Source organism: Coregonus clupeaformis, chromosome 24 (assembly GCF_020615455.1).
Source record: "Coregonus clupeaformis isolate EN_2021a chromosome 24, ASM2061545v1, whole genome shotgun sequence".
NCBI classification, from domain to species: domain Eukaryota; kingdom Metazoa; phylum Chordata; class Actinopteri; order Salmoniformes; family Salmonidae; genus Coregonus; species Coregonus clupeaformis.
The window spans coordinates 43023592-43039858 of record NC_059215.1 but is presented as its reverse complement, the minus strand read 5'-3'; positions in this window follow the sequence as shown (position 1 = coordinate 43039858).

Below are 16267 nucleotides of genomic sequence, written 5' to 3'. Positions count from 1 at the left end.
ATAGTATTTGACCCCCTCTTAATCAGAAAGATTTCTGGCTCCCAGGTGTCCTTTATACAGGTAACGAGCTGTGATTAGGAGCACACTCTTAAAGGGAGTGCTCCTAATCTCACCTCGTTACCTGTATAAAAGACACCTGTCCACAGAAGCAATCAAGTCCACGATTCCAAACTCTCCACCATGGCCAAGACCAAAGAGCTCTCCAAGGATGTCAGGGACAAGATTGTAGACCTACACAAGGCTGGAATGGGCTACAAGACCATCGCCAAGCAGCTTTGTGAGAAGGTGACAACAGTTGGTGCGATTTTTCGCAAATGGAAGAAACACAAAATAACTGTAAATCTCCCTCGGCCTGGGGCTCCATGCAAGATCTCACCTTGTGGAGTTGCAATGATCATGAGAACGGTGAGGAATCAGCCCAGAACTACACGGGAGGATCTTGTCAATGATCTCAAGGCAGCTGGGACCATAGTCACCAAGAAAACAATTGGTAACACACTACGCCGTGAAGGACTGAAATCCTGCAGCGCCCGCAAGGTCCCCCTGCTCAAGAAAGCACATACATAGGCCCGTCTGAAGTTTACCAATGAACATCTGAATGATTCAGAGGAGAACTGGGTGAAAGTGTTGTGGTCAGATGAGACCAAAATGGAGCTCTTTGGCATCAACTCAACTCGCCGTGTTTGGAGGATGAGGAATGCTGCCTATGACCCCAAGAACACCATCCCCACCATCAAACATGGAGGTGGAAACATTATGCTTTAGGGGTGTTTTTCTGCAAAGGGGACAGGACAACTTCACCGCATCAACGGGACGATGGATGGGGCCATGTACCGTCTTATCTTGGGTCAGAACCTCCTTCCCTCAGCCAGGGCATTGAAAATGGGTCGTGGATGGGTATTCCAGCATGACAATGACCCAAAACACACGGCCAAGGCAACAAAGGAGTGGCTCAAGAAGAGGCACATTAAGGTCCTGGAGTGGCCTAGCCAGTCTCCAGACCTTAATCCCATAGAAAATCTGTGGAGGGAGCTGAAGGTTCGAGTTGCCAAACGTCAGCCTCGAAACCTTAATGACTTGGAGAAGATCTGCAAAGAGGAATGGGACAAAATCCCTCCTGAGATGTGTGCAAACCTGGTGGCCAACTACAAGAAACGTCTGACCTCTGTGATTGCCAACAAGGGTTTTGCCACCAATTACTAAGTCATGTTTTGCAGAGGGGTCAATTACTTATTTCCCTCATTAAAATGCAAATCAATTTATAAAATTTTTGACATGCGTTTTTCTGGATTTTGTGGTTGTTATTCTGTCTCTCACTGTTCACATAAACCTACCATTAAAATTATAGACTGATCATGTCTTTGTCAGTGGGCAAACATACAAAATCAGCAGGGTATCAAATACTTTTTTCCCTCACTGTATCTGTTTCTGTCTTCAGTCCTTTTTAAATAGGATAGATGATAGGATAGATGATAGTCTGCCTAGAAACAGCCTGAGTTGGCCTATCCTATTGGCTAACTCCTATTCTATTCAAAGTTTAGATAAATTAATTGAATTGGAAATGAGATAATATCAGGCTGGTTTATGTGATGCATGTCCATTGAAAATAATCCACCTGCACTTGGACCAGGCTACAGGCTAGAGGGAGAGCTGAGCTCTCTCTGCGTTCAAGGGACATGAATGGGTCTGTATAACCCCCTTCTCCACTGAGAATGTCCCTCTGACTGATTGACAAAGTGCTCTCTAGGTTGACTTGAAAAACCGTTTTATACATGATACAAGTCAAAGCACGACTATTTATGTTTGGGTTTGGTTTACAACAATTGTTCATCTCATTCACACCGTGCAATTCCATGTGTCACAAATCTTCGTACGACATCTCCAACAAGGTTGAAATATAAGACACACAGACACAAACAGACAGAATTTCAGATTGCCCAGAAAGTGGTGGAGACTGATGTGTACACTAGACTAAAGGACAGAGCACAGCTTTACCACAGCTCTCTCCTGAGACTAACGCCTGTCAGAGACCGAAGTCTAATGGGTCCAACCACTCCCCAACATCCCCTAGCTAGCTATTCCCTGGCTAACCCATCTCTAAAACCTTGAGTGTGCCCAGGGTGAGGCTGTGCTCTGTAGGATGACATCAGTCCTCCAGGGTCAGATAGTGATTTATGGCACCTGGGGGATGTGGGAAGTTTCAGCTCCTAGGCTGCTTTGGTCTCTGTGTGTGGGTCTGGTAACAGACAGAAATGCTCACACACAGACACAGACGTGCGCACACACGCACGCACACACACACACACACATACACAAACACACACACTCACCCTTGCGCCTATACAGTGTGACTATGACCTTGCCCGTGACCATAGTGTTAAATGACAGTAAATGTGTCTGATGAGCGGTCAGTTGGCTCAGTGGGGAGGGGGGGGGGCCGATATGAAGATGAAATAGCTATTTTCTACACCCCTCGGCCCCTGATGGATTGGGGACAAGGCCCCTCATCGCTCTTAGCGCCATCTGGGTGACCTCACAGGATTCAGGTCACAGATTCATCACCCAGTGCTCCACGATGTCCCACCGTCCTCTTACTCACCACCACATGATTCACTGGCCAGCAACACAATATGGCCAACATGGGACATTTCACCTGATATAAAGACCCACATGAATTAATTCAGTCATGGTAATCTAAGATCTTCAGTTACCGTTACCGTGTCTTCATCCAAGGACTGTTACTGTAATGAAAGGATTTATATATTTCAGTCATATACAGTGCCTTATTTACATAACTATTCAGACCGTTTGTATAAGTATTCAGACCCTCATTGATCATCCTTGAGATGTTTCTACAACTTAATTGGAGTCCACCTGTGGGAAATTCAATTGATTGGACATGATTTGGAAATGCACACACCTGTCTATATAAGGTCCCACAGCTGACTGTGCATGTCAGAGGAAAAACCAAGCCATGAGGTCGAAGGAATTGTCTGTAGAGCTCCGAGACAGGATTGTGTGGAGCCACAGATCTGGGGAAGGGTACCAAAAAATGTCTGCAGCATTGGTCAGGGAGGTGACCAAGAACCCGATGGTCACTCTGACAGAGCGCGAGTTCCTCTGTGGAGATGAGAAAACCTTCCAGAAGTACAACCATCTCTGCAGCACTCCACCAATCAGGCCTTTATGGTAGAGTGGCCAGATGGAAGCCACTCCTCAGTAAAAGACACATGACCATGAGAAACAAGATTCTCTGGTCTGATGAAACCAAGATTGAACTCTTTGGCCTGAATGCCAAGCGTCACGTCTGGAGGAAATCTGGCACCATCCCTATGCTGTGGGGATATTTTTCAGCGGCAGGGACTGGGAGACCAGTCAGGATCAAGGCAAAGATGAACGGAGCAAAGTACGGAGAGATCCTTGATGAAAACCTGCTCCAGAGTGCTCAGGACCTCAGACTAGGGCGAAGGTTCACCTTCTAACTGGACAACGACCCTAAGCACACAGCCCAGCCAGAGCCCAGACTTGAACCCGATCGAACATCTCTGGAGAGACCTGAAAATAGCTGTGCAGCAACGCTCCCCATCCAACCTGACTGAGCTTGAGAGCATCTGCAGAGAATAATGGAAGAAACACCCCAAAACAGGTGTGCCAAGCTTGTAGCATCATACCCAAGAAGACTCAATGCTGTAACTGCTGCTGCCAAAGGGGCTTAAAAAAAGTACTGAGTAAAGGGTCTGAATCCTTACGTAAATGTGATATTTCCATTAAAAAATATATACAGTGGGGGAAAAAAGTATTTAGTCAGCCACCAATTGTGCAAGTTCTCCCACTTAAAAAGATGAGAGAGGCCTGTAATTGTCACGGTTTCGGCCGAGGCGGCTCCTCCTCCTTGTTCGGGCAGGTTTCGCCGGTCGTCGTCTCCGGAGTTCTAGCTGCCACCGCTCGATGTTTCTTGTTTGTTTGGTTTTGTCTGTTAGTCACACCTGTTTTGTGTTAGGTCTCATATAGCACCCTATTTAGTTTCCTTGTTGTTAGGTTTGTGTTGTGTGTAATTGTTCGTGTCGTGGTTGCGCTACCCGTGTCGGTACGCTATTCTTCCTGAGCTTCCTCCTTGTTGTGTGAGGAGAGATTTACGCACCTGTGTGTGCGCTTGTAGTTACGCCTGTGTGCGTCTTTTTGCCTCCGGGCTGTTTTGGATTAATTTTCGTGCTCAGTAAAGTCTTGTTGGACTTACCCTCTGCTGCCTGCGCCTGATTCTACACCACACCCATACACAGCACCGTGACAGAATTACACACCATAGAATGGAATCAGCAGGAGCACCCGTCGACCCCATGGAGGAGCATCTCCTTGGACACGAGCACCGGATCAACCGTATCGGGCACGCCTTGGAGGGCGTCATGGACACCCTTCGTCGATGGGAGACCAGCGGGGTTCCCATAGCCCCACCTATCGCACCATCACCTTCACCACCGGACAACCAGCCCGTCCATCGACCGGAACCCAGTGGGATTCGGCTCTCGCTCCCGAGGGCGTACGACGGCACCGCTGCCGGGTGTCAGGGGTTCCTCCTACAAGTGGAGCTCTACATTGCCACCATACACCCGGCGCCCTCGGGATACGAGAGCGTTTCCGCCCTCATCTCCTGTCTCACCGGCAAGGCGTTGGAGTGGGCCAACGCCGAGTGGAGGGGAATAGACGCCGCCACAGTCACCTATGCGGAGTTCTCCCGTCGCTTCCGTGCGGTCTTCGACCATCCACCAGAGGGGAGAGCGGCGGGGGAACGTCTATTCCACCTCCGACAGGGGATGAGGAGCGCTCAGGCGTTTGCGCTGGAGTTCCGGACTCTAGCGGCTGATGCGGGGTGGAATGAGAGGGCCCTCATAGACCACTTCAGATGTAGCCTTCGGGAGGACGTCCGCAGGGAGTTAGCCTGCAGGAACACTACACTAACATTTGACCAGCTGGTGGAAATGGCCATTCGACTGGACAACCTGCTGGCGACCCGCGGACGTCCCAGGTGGGGGCCCCCCATTCCACCCTCCAGCGCCTCCGAGCAGTGTCCGATGGAGCTTGGAGGTGCTGGCGCTAGAGGGAGAAGAGGTAGGAGCCCGAGGGGGGCAGTCTCCTGCACCAAGTGTGGGCGCGGAGGGCACACCGCGGCTAGGTGCTGGGGAGGGTCCCCTGGTGAGGGAGAGAGCAGGTCATACAGTGGGGAGTCCACCCAGGTGAGTAGGCGCCCTACTTACCCAGAGCTTTCTGTCGTTCACATTACCTTACCTGTTTGTTTCCCACAGGTTGCACCTCGGTCCCAGCATAAGGCGCTAGTCGATTCAGGCGCAGCTGGGAATTTTGTAGACCGGAGATTCTGTGTTAAGTTAGGGATTCCCCTCCTTCCAGTCGAAAAACCCTTTCCTGTACATGCCCTAGATAGTCGTCCGTTAGGATCTGGGTTGATTGGGGAGGTCACAGCGCCACTTAGGATGATGACGCAGGGGGGTCATGAGGAGACGATTCAACTCTATCTTATCGACTCTCCTGCGTATCCGGTGGTACTGGGGCTTCCCTGGTTGATGACCCATGATCCTACTATTTCGTGGCGAGAGAAAGCTCTTAAAGGGTGGTCTGCTCAGTGTGAGGGGTTATGTCTGGGTGTTTCCGTAGGGGCGACCTCGGTGGAGAGTCCGAACCAGATGCCAGCACTGCACATTCCTCCTGAGTATGAGGATTTGGCGCTCGTGTTCAGTAAGACCAGAGCGGCACAGTTGCCACCTCATAGACAAGGGGATTGTGCGATAGACCTCCAGACAGGAGCAGCGCTTCCGCGGAGCCATGTGTATCCTTTGTCACAGGAGGAGAAAAGGGCAATGGAGACTTACATTGCCGAGTCTCTGAGACAGGGATACATACGGGCCTCCACTTCTCCCGCGTCCTCGAGCTTCTTTTTGTGAAGAAAAAGGATGGAGGTTTGCGTCCGTGTATTGATTACCGCGGTCTCAATCAGGTGACGGTGAAGTACAGCTATCCACTTCCTCTGATTGGGACCATGACGGAGTCCTTACACGGGGCAAGGTTCTTCACAAAATTGGATCTCAGGAGCGCATATAACTTGGTGCGCATTAGGGAGGGCGATGAGTGGAAGACAGCATTTAGTACTACATCCGGCCATTACGAGTATCTCGTCATGCCATATGGGTTAATGAATGCTCCATCAGTCTTCCAATCGTTTGTAGACGAACTTTTCCGGGACATGCAGGCGCAGGGAGTAGTGGTGTACATAGATGATATTCTTGTGTACAGTGCTACTCGGGCCGAGACATGTAGCCCTGGTGCGCAGGGTATTGAGGAGACTGTTGGAGCATGACCTGTATGTCAAAGCTGAGAAATGTCTGTTCTTCCAGGAGTCAGTTTCCTTTTTGGGTTACCAGTTGTCTGCGTCAGGGGTGAGAATGGAGGTGGACCGAGTGTCCGCCGTGCGTAATTGGCAAACCCCAACTACGGTTAAAGAGGTGCAGCGGTTCTTGGGTTTTGCAATTACTACCGGAGGTTTATCCGGGGTTTTGGACAGGTGGCAGCTCCCATAACGTCTCTTCTGAAGGGGGGTCCGGTGCGCTTGCAGTGGTCAGCTGACGCGGACAGGGCCTTTGGGAGACTGAAGGACCTGTTTACCTCGGCCCCGGTGTTGGCGCACCCGGATCCCACTTTACCCTTCCAAGTTGAGGTGGACGCGTCTGAGGCCGGTATCGGGGCAGTTCTTTCTCAACGATCCGGTACACCACCTAAGCTCCGCCCCTGTGCTTTTTATTCTAAGAAGCTCAGTCCGGCGGAGCGGAATTATGACGTAGGGGACAGGGAGCTGTTAGCCGTAGTACAGGCCCTAAAGGTGTGGAGGCATTGGCTTGAGGGGGCTCAGCACCCTTTCCTCATTCTGACCGACCATCGTAACCTGGAGTACATTCGGGCAGCTAGGAGACTGAATCCTCGCCAGGCTCGATGGACTATGTTTCTCGCCCGGTTTGTGTTCAAGATCACTTACATCCCTGGGTCCCAGAACGGGAAGGCAGATGCTCTGTCCCGTCGGTATGACACGGAGGAGAGGTGCGTGGAGTCCATTCCCATACTACCGGAGTCTTGTCTGGTGGCACCGGTGGTGTGGGAGGTTGATGCGGAGATCGAGCGGGCGTTACGCACCGAGCCTAGTCCTCCACAGTGTCCGGTGGGTCGGGTGTACGTCCCGCTCGAGGTCCGGGATCGGCTGATTTATTGGGCTCACACGTCCCCCTCCTCTGGACATCCGGGTATTGGCCGGACGGTGCACTGCCTTAGTACGAAGTACTGGTGGCCAACGTTAGCCAGGGATGTGAGGGTTTATGTCTCCTCCTGCTCAGTGTGTGCCCAGTGTAAGGCGCCCAGACACTTGCCCAGGGGTAAATTACAGCCCCTGCCCGTTCCACAACGACCCTGGTCTCACCTCTCGGTGGATTTTGTTACCGATCTTCCTTCCTCCCAGGGGAATACCACCATCCTGGTCGTTGTGGATCGGTTCTCGAAGGCCTGTCGTCTCCTTCCCATGCCGGGTCTTCCTACGGCCCTACAGACCGCTGAGGCTCTATTTACTCACGTCTTCCGGCATTACGGGGTGCCCGAGGATATAGTGTCCGATCGAGGCCCCCAGTTTACCTCCAGAGTCTGGAGAGCATTTATGGAACGTTTGGGGGTCTCGGTGAGCCTTACCTCGGGTTACCACCCGGAGAGTAATGGGCAGGTTGAACGAGTCAACCAGGATGTGGGTAGGTTTCTGAGGTCATATTGTCAGGGCCGGCCGGAGGAGTGGGCGAGATATGTGCCCTGGGCCGAGATGGCACAGAACTCTCTCCGCCACTCCTCCACCCAACTAACCCCTTTTCAGTGTGTATTAGGGTACCAGCCGGTTCTGGCACCATGGCATGAGAGCCAGATCGAGGCCCCCCGCTGTGGATGAGTGGGTGCGGCGCTCGGAGGAGACGTGGGACGCTGCACACGTCCATCTGCAGCGTGCCATACGTCGACAGAAGACGAGCGCCGACCTACACCGCAGTGAGGGGCCAGTGTACGCACCTGGAGATCGAGTCTGGCTCTCAACCAGAAACCTGCCCCTCCGCCTGCCCTGCCGGAAGCTGGGTCGGCGGTTTGTGGGGCCTTTTAAAGTCCTGAGGAGATTGAACGAGGTGAGTTACAGGTTAGAACTACCTATTGATTACAAGAATATTAACCCCTCGTTCCATGTGTCTCTCCTCAGGCCGGTGGTAGCTGGTCCACTCCAGGACTTTGAGATTGAGGAGACTCCTCCGCCCCCGTTGGACATCGAGGGGGCTCCGGCGTACACGGTTCGGACCATCCTGGATTCGAGACGCCGGATGGGGGGTCTCCAATATCGTCAAGGGGGGGGTACTGTCACGGTTTCGGCCGAGGCGGCTCCTCCTCCTTGTTCGGGCAGGTTTCGCCGGTCGTCGTCTCCGGAGTTCTAGCTGCCACCGCTGAATGTTTCTTGTTTGTTTGGTTTTGTCTGTTAGTCACACCTGTTTTGTGTTAGGTCTCATTTAGCACCCTATTTAGTTTCCTTGTTGTTAGGTTTGTGTTGTGTGTAATTGTTCGTGTCGTGGTTGCGCTACCCGTGTCGGTACGCTATTCTTCCTGAGCTTCCTCCTTGTTGTGTGAGGAGAGATTTACGCACCTGTGTGTGCGCTTGTAGTTACGCCTGTGTGCGTCTTTTTGCCTCCGGGCTGTTTTGGATTAATTTTCGTGCTCAGTAAAGTCTTGTTGGACTTACCCTCTGCTGCCTGCGCCTGATTCTACACCACACCCATACACAGCACCGTGACAGTAATTTTCATCATAGGTACACGTCAACTATGACAGACAAAATGAGGAAAAAATTTCCAGAAAATCACATTGTAGGATTTTTTATGAATTTATTTGCAAATTATGGTGGAATATAAGTATTTGGTCAATAACAAAAGTTACTCAATACTTTGTTATATACCCTTTGTTGGCAATGACACAGGTCAAACGTTTTCTGTAAGTCTTCACAAGGTTTTCACACACTGTTGCTGGTATTTTGGCCCATTCCTCCATGCAGATCTCCTCTAGAGCAGTGATGTTTTGGGGCTGTCGCTGGGCAACACGGACATTCAACTCCCTCCAAAGATTTTCTATGGGGGTTGAGATCTGGAGACTGGCTAGGCCACTCCAGGACCTTGAAATGCTTCTTACGAAGCCACTCCTTCGTTGCCCGGGCGGTGTGTTTGGGATCATTGTCATGCTGAAAGACCCAGCCACGTTTCATCTTCAATGCCCTTGCTGATGGAAGGAGGTTTCACTCAAAATCTCACGATACATGGCCCCATTCATTCTTTCCTTTACACGGATCAGTCGTCCTGGTCCCTTTGCAGAAAAACAGCCCCAAAGCATGATGTTTCTACCCCCATGATTCACAGTAGGAATGGTGTTCTTTGGATGCAACTCAGCATTCTTTGTCCTCCAAACACGACGAGTTGAGTTTTTACTATTTTGATTTCATCTGACCATATGACATTCTCCCAATCCTCTTCTGGATCATCCAAATGCACTCTAGCAAACATCAGACGGGCCTGGACATGTACTGGCTCAAGCAGGGGGACACGTCTTGTACTGCAGGATTTGAGTCCCTGGCGGCGTAGTGTGTTACTGATGGTAGGCTTTGTTACTTTGGTCCCAGCTCTCTGCAGGTCATTCACTAGGTCCCCCTGTGTGGTTCTGGGATTTTTGCTCACCGTTCTTGTGATCATTTTGACCCCACGGGGTGAGATCTTGCGTGGAGCCCCAGATCGAGGGAGATTATCAGTGGTCTTGTATGTCTTCCATTTCCTAATAATTGCTCCCACAGTTGATTTCTTCAAACCAAGCTGCTTACCTATTGCAGATTCAGTCTTCCCAGCCTGGTGCAGGTCTACAATTTTGTTTCTGGTGTCCTTTGACAGCTCTTTGGTCTTGGCCATAGTGGAGTTTGGAGTGTGACTGTTTGAGGTTGTGGACAGGTGTCCTTTATACTGATAACAAGTTCAAACAGGTGCCATTAATACAGGTAACGAGTGGAGGACAGAGGAGCCGCTTAAAAAAAAAGTTACAGTTCTGTGAGAGTCAGAAATCTTGCTTGTTTGTAGGTGACCAAATACTAATTTTCCACCATAATTTGCAAATAAATTCATAAAAAATCCTACAATGTGATTTTCTGGATTTTTTTTCCCTCAATTTGTCTGTCATAGTTGACGTGTACCTATGATGAAAATTACAGGCCTCTCTCATCTTTTTAAGTGGGAGAACTTGCACAATTGGTGGCTGACTAAATACTTTTTTTCCCCACTGTATATATTAGCAAAAATGTATAAAAACCAGTTTTTCCTTTGTCATTATGGGGTATTGTGTGTAGATTGATGAGGGAAAAATCTATTTTAGAGTAAGGCTATAACGTAACAAAATGTGGAAAATGTCAAGGGGTCTGAATACACTCCGAAGGTACTGTATCTGACCAACATGGAAACGGACACAACATTCCCGTAACCTCATCTGTCCCTGGAAAGGAATTAAATAAGAGGGATGCTGTAGACTAGGGATGCTGTAGACTAGGGATGTTGTAGACTAGGGATGTTGTAGACTAGGGATGTTGTAGACTAGGGATGTTTTAGACTCGGGATGTTTTAGACTAGGGATGTTGTAGACTAGGGATGTTTTAGACTAGGGATGTTGTAGACTAGGGATGTTTTAGACTAGGGATGTTTTAGACTCTGGATGTTTTAGACCAGGGATGTTGTAGACTAGGGATGTTTTAGATGAGGGATGTTGTGGACTAGGGATGTTTTAGACTAGGGATGTTTTAGACTAGGGATGTTGAAGACTAGAGATGTTTTAGACTAGGGATGTTGTGGACTAGGGATGTTTTAGAATAGGGATGTTTTAGTTTAGGGATGTTGTAGACTAGGGACATTGAATACTAGGGATGTTGTAGACTAGGGAATTCGGGGAGATTGTGGGGTGAGAGAGTAGTCTTAGCTTGTTGTGCCTCAGTGACCCTTTTTGTAACCAGCTCCATCCCCATGCAGCTTGCTGTATCTATCTGTTGCGATGCTCAGTGTAGTGTGACTGTAACCTGTGTATCGTCTATCAGGCCAATGAATAACCTCACTTTAAAACCCCATTCCATTGAAATAGAATTCAATTGGACATTCCTCCAGGAAAATATGTTAATAATGCTGCTCTAGGTTGCCAATTGGTCCATTGGCACACCCTTTACTGGTCTCATTCCCTGCACTGTAATCTCTGCCAGAGACAGCACGAAGCAGACACACGAGTGAATTTCCCCTCCTCGCCAGAGAAAGAGAGAGAGAATCCTAGAGAAAAGTATAATTTTAGATGCATAAAATCCAAAGGTGCTTACATATCCAGCTCAGATTGTTATGAATATGAAATGGCCAGGCTATGTTTCTTAGTACTATATTATTCATGCATCAGACACATGCCGGGGTTTGATGGAGGATTCAGGCTTCAAAATGAAAGCATCTACCACTTTTTTTTATTTTCTATTTTCTTTCTTCTATGCTTTCTGTTTTTTCAAATGCTTTTATAGCGTGCGGAAGTGCTCGTTTCGAAATGTTGAAAGGAGGTAATAAGATTGGAGGAGAATCCATCTGATGGATTTCTATGATGGATTACAGTGCCATGCACAATGCAGCCGTTTCACTGTTTACCTGATTAGTGATACACATTTAACACTTGTTAGGCGTTTTGTAAACAGTATTAAGAGAGGTAAATTGTCAGTCGTGCGGCTTTGCATTCAGGCGAAGTGTAAAGCCATTACGATCGCATGATATTCAAGCTATGCACTATTTACACTGGATACTCATTTAGTATTTTGAGGAGAAATATTCATATAAATTGAATCATCCTGTATAGTATATCCAAACCACACATTGGCGGTCGAGGCGGTGAGTTACACCCACACAATACTGTCAGATCCTCGGATGAAGAAAAGCAGTACATTGATCATTAAAAAAATGTCACCCTAAGTCAACGTAAAAGGCCTTCTTTTGATTGGCTCTCTGATTAAACCTAAGGCCTATATGAAAATCCATTACAATAACTGGGAGAATTCATCTGAAACCCACCACAGATGTGGATTAGTTAGACCTGGAGGCTGAGGGGAAATGAGATGAGTATTACACACATCCAGGCTATCAATCAAAAAACCGATGGGAGTTTTACTGGTGCTATCTGAGAGCTATCTGCTTATGGCACCCTAACCCCTGCACTACAGCCGTGTTCACATCATTACATTGACCCATCTCCTGTATCTCTATCAGATTGATGGGTGGGCCTTTAAATCAATGGGGAGTGTGTGGAAGTCGCTGTGTCTTCATCTGGAGCAACAAGTGAGTCTTAAGGCTGTCCCATGCTTCCTAGTCAAAATGTTGGTGAGCCAGTTAGTGCATATATTATGACGAGATTTTGTGACGTTTTTGTTCGTTTTAGTGTTTGGCAGGGTTCTATTCGGCTGTTCGCCCACACAATTGTTTTTCTTGAGGCAAGTGGAAGTTCGGTAGCCGAAGTCTACGCCCCTGCGTCGGTGATTGGTCAACAATACTACTCCTAGTAGGAGTGGGAACTATGGACGGGATTCTTCAATGAAGTGTTTGTTGTCATTCAACATGCACATTTTTTCACTTGAGAAATACTGCACCAAACATCTTAGTTAGATATAAAATTGTGAGGTCCTCTCTCCACCCGCTCCACTGCAGCCCCATCGATGTGGGATGGATGGATCAAGTCTGTCTGTTTACATAAATGTATTACTGTGTTTGATAAGATTAAAGATTCTCTCAGGGGACCCTATTGAAATTTCAGGGGACCCCACATGGGTCACCGACCCCAAGTTTGGGAACCACTGTAAAGCAAAGTTATTTTGTTATGAGAACTTATGTAGCCGATCTTTTGTTAAGATTATAGCTAGCTATCTGGCTAACAGTAGCCAGAGCTCTTGAACTAGCTAGCTAGCCTTCTGACTGAAATATCAGAGACCATTTACCAGTTTTAATGTCACGTGCACAAGTAAAAATATAAAAATAAAAAATATTGAAATGCCTTTCTTGCAAGCCCTAAACCCAAAAATGCAGTAATCAATCAGTGTAGTACTAAAAATAACATAAGGTAGAACAAAAACACACAATAAATAAAAATAAGAAATAAGAAGAACACGAGAAAGTAAGTAAGGTACCATATATACAGGGTCAGTTCCAATATCATATTTACAATGTGCAGGGATACTGGTTCGATAGAGGTAGATATAGGGGTAAGGTGACTAGACAACAGGATATATGATAAACAGAGTAGCAGCAGCGTATATGATTATTGTATATGAGTGTGTGCATGTTATGTGTGTGTGATAAAATGAATTGAGTGTCAGTGTGTGTGAGTGTGTAGAGTCCTGTGAGTGTGCATGGTGACAGTGCAAAAATAAAATAAAAAGTACAAGGGTCAACTCAGATAGTCCGTGTAGCCATTTTGTTTGCTATTTAGCAGTCCTATGGCTTATGGATAGAAGCTGTTCAGGAGCCTGATGGTCAGACTTGATGCACCGGTACCGCTTGCGGTAGGGAAGCAGAGAGAATAGTCTATGGCTTGGGTGGCTGGAGTCTTTAATGATTTTCCGGGCCTTCCGTTCACACCGCCTGATATAGAGATCCTGGATGGCAGGGATCTCGGGCCCAGTGATGTACTGGGCTGTCAGCAGCACACTTTGTAGCACCATGTGATCGAGGGCGGTGCTGTTGCCATACCAGGCAGTGATGCAGCCGGTGATCAGGCCTACCACCGTCATCAGCAGTTGTGGGTGAACAAGGAGTACAGGAGGAAACAAAGCACACACCCCTGTGGGGCCACGTGTGGAGGGTCAGAGTGGCGGAGAGGATGTTGCCTACCCTCACCACCTGGGGTCGCCCTGTCAGGAAGTCCAGGATCCAGTTGCAGAGGGAGGTGTTCAGTCCCAGGGTCTTAAGCTTGGTGACAAGCTTGGAGGGGACAATAGCGTTGAACGCTGAGCTGTAGTCAATGAACAGCATTCTCACATAGGTATTCCTCTTATCTAGGTGGGTGAAGGCAGTGTGGAGTACAATTGAGATTGCGTCGTCTATGGAACTGTTGGAACTGTACGCAAATTGGAGTGGGTCTAGGGTGTCTGGGATGATGGAGTTGATATGTCCCATAACCAGCCTTTCAAAGTACTTCATGATAACAGAAGTGAGTGCTACAGGATGGTAGTCATTGTGGCATGAAGCCTTATAGTTCTTGGGAACAGGAATGATGGTGGTCAGTTTAAGACATCTGGGGATTACAGACTGGGAGACAGAGAGGTTGAAAATGACCATGAATATGCATGCCAGCTGTTATGCGCATTCTCTGAGAACATGTCCTGGAATACCGTCCTTCCCTGCGGCCTTGCGAGTGTTGACCTGATTAAAGGCCTTACTCATGTCGGCCTCGGAGCACGAGATCCCCCAGTCCTCTGGGTCAGTGGGGGCCCTCACGCACGGCACGGTGTTCTTGTCGAAGCATGCAATAAATGCATTGAGTTCGTCTGGTAGAGAGGCATCATTGGGCAGATCATGGCTGGGTCTTCCTTTGTAATCCGTAATGGACTGTAAACCCTGCCACATGTGGTGGGCATCGGAGCCCGTGTAGTATGATTCTACCTTATTCCTATATTGTCCTTTTGTTCGTTTGATGACTCTGCGGAGGTTGAAAAGGGACTTATTGTACTTGTTCCTGTCCTCAGCCGTAGCCTCAGGGTTGTCTGTGATAGCCCTGTGTGTGGTAGCCCTGTCCTTTAGTTTAGCGCCAACCTCAGTGCTAATCCAGGGCTTTTGATTGGGGAAGCGGCGAACCTTCATTGTTGGGACAACGTCGCCGATGTATTTCTTAATGAAGCCGGTGACGGAGGTGGTTAGCTCGTCCAATCAGCACTAGAAAAGCAGTCCTGTAGCATAATCTCTTCTTCTGATGACCATTTCTCAATGGCACAAGTCACAGGTACTTCCTGTTTGAGCTTCACCTGAAAACAGGAAGCAGGAGTAGGGAGTCATGATCTGATTTGCCAAATGGGGGACGAGGAAGGGCCTTCCTTGTGGGTAGAGTACAGTTGTCCAGGACTTAATCGCCCAGAGTGGCAAAGAATACATTTTGATGGAAGTTGGACATCACGTGTCTTAATCACTTGGAATTAAAATCACTGGCAACAAGAAAAGCAGCCTGCGCTTGCAAATATTCCTGTTTGTTTATAGCCTCGTACAGTTAGTTAAGTGCCAGCTAGTTATTTTTCTTGTCCTGAAGTGGACTGTATACAATAGCCATGATAACAGCTGAAAACTCCCTCAAGAGGTAGAAGGGTCGGCATTTTACCATCAGTTATTCTAGACGGGTGAACTATGGGTCCAGACTTCCACTGCTCTTGAGTCAGCTCACCATTTGTTGTTGATGAAGAGGCAAACCCCTCACCCTCTCGATTTCCCTGACTCCACTGTCCTGTCGAATGGAATGGTGAATGGACAATCCATCGAGTTGGATAGCCATAAGGGGTATCTTGTCCGAAAGCCATGTTTCAGAAAAGCAGAGAATATTGTAGTTACGAGAGTCCCGTTGGCAGCAAATCCACGATCGGATGTCATCCATCTTATTATCAAGTGATAATAGAATGGAGGGAAGATATGGCCAGTTTTCCCTTCGCCTTAATTTCGCCAGGACTCCACCTCAATTGCCTCTATAACATGACGTTTCCTCTTGGATACCCCGAAAATTGGGTTGGAATTACAGAAAGAGTCCAGGGCAGATGAGTCAAAGTCGAAGTTGAAGCCGGAATTGAGATAAGTAATTGCCGATCTGATGTTCAAAAGTTATTGTCGTCATAGGAAATTACAGCGAATACATTTTGTGAAAATAAAGTAAAAATAAATGCCAAAAGAATCACAAAAAAGCAAAGTTGGGTCGGAGCTCACAAAATGTCGCCCCCACAGGTATTCTCAGAGAGTCTGGGTTTTTCTTAGACTTCTTGATCGTTTGGGCAGCACAATTAATCACTTATGCAATAAACACCACAAAATCCACCTTCTTTACAAAAAAAAGAAAGAAAATAAAAAATGTTTTATTGTCACATGTATCAGTATCCCTCAACTGTTATGCGACATTCTGAACAGGCTGCGGG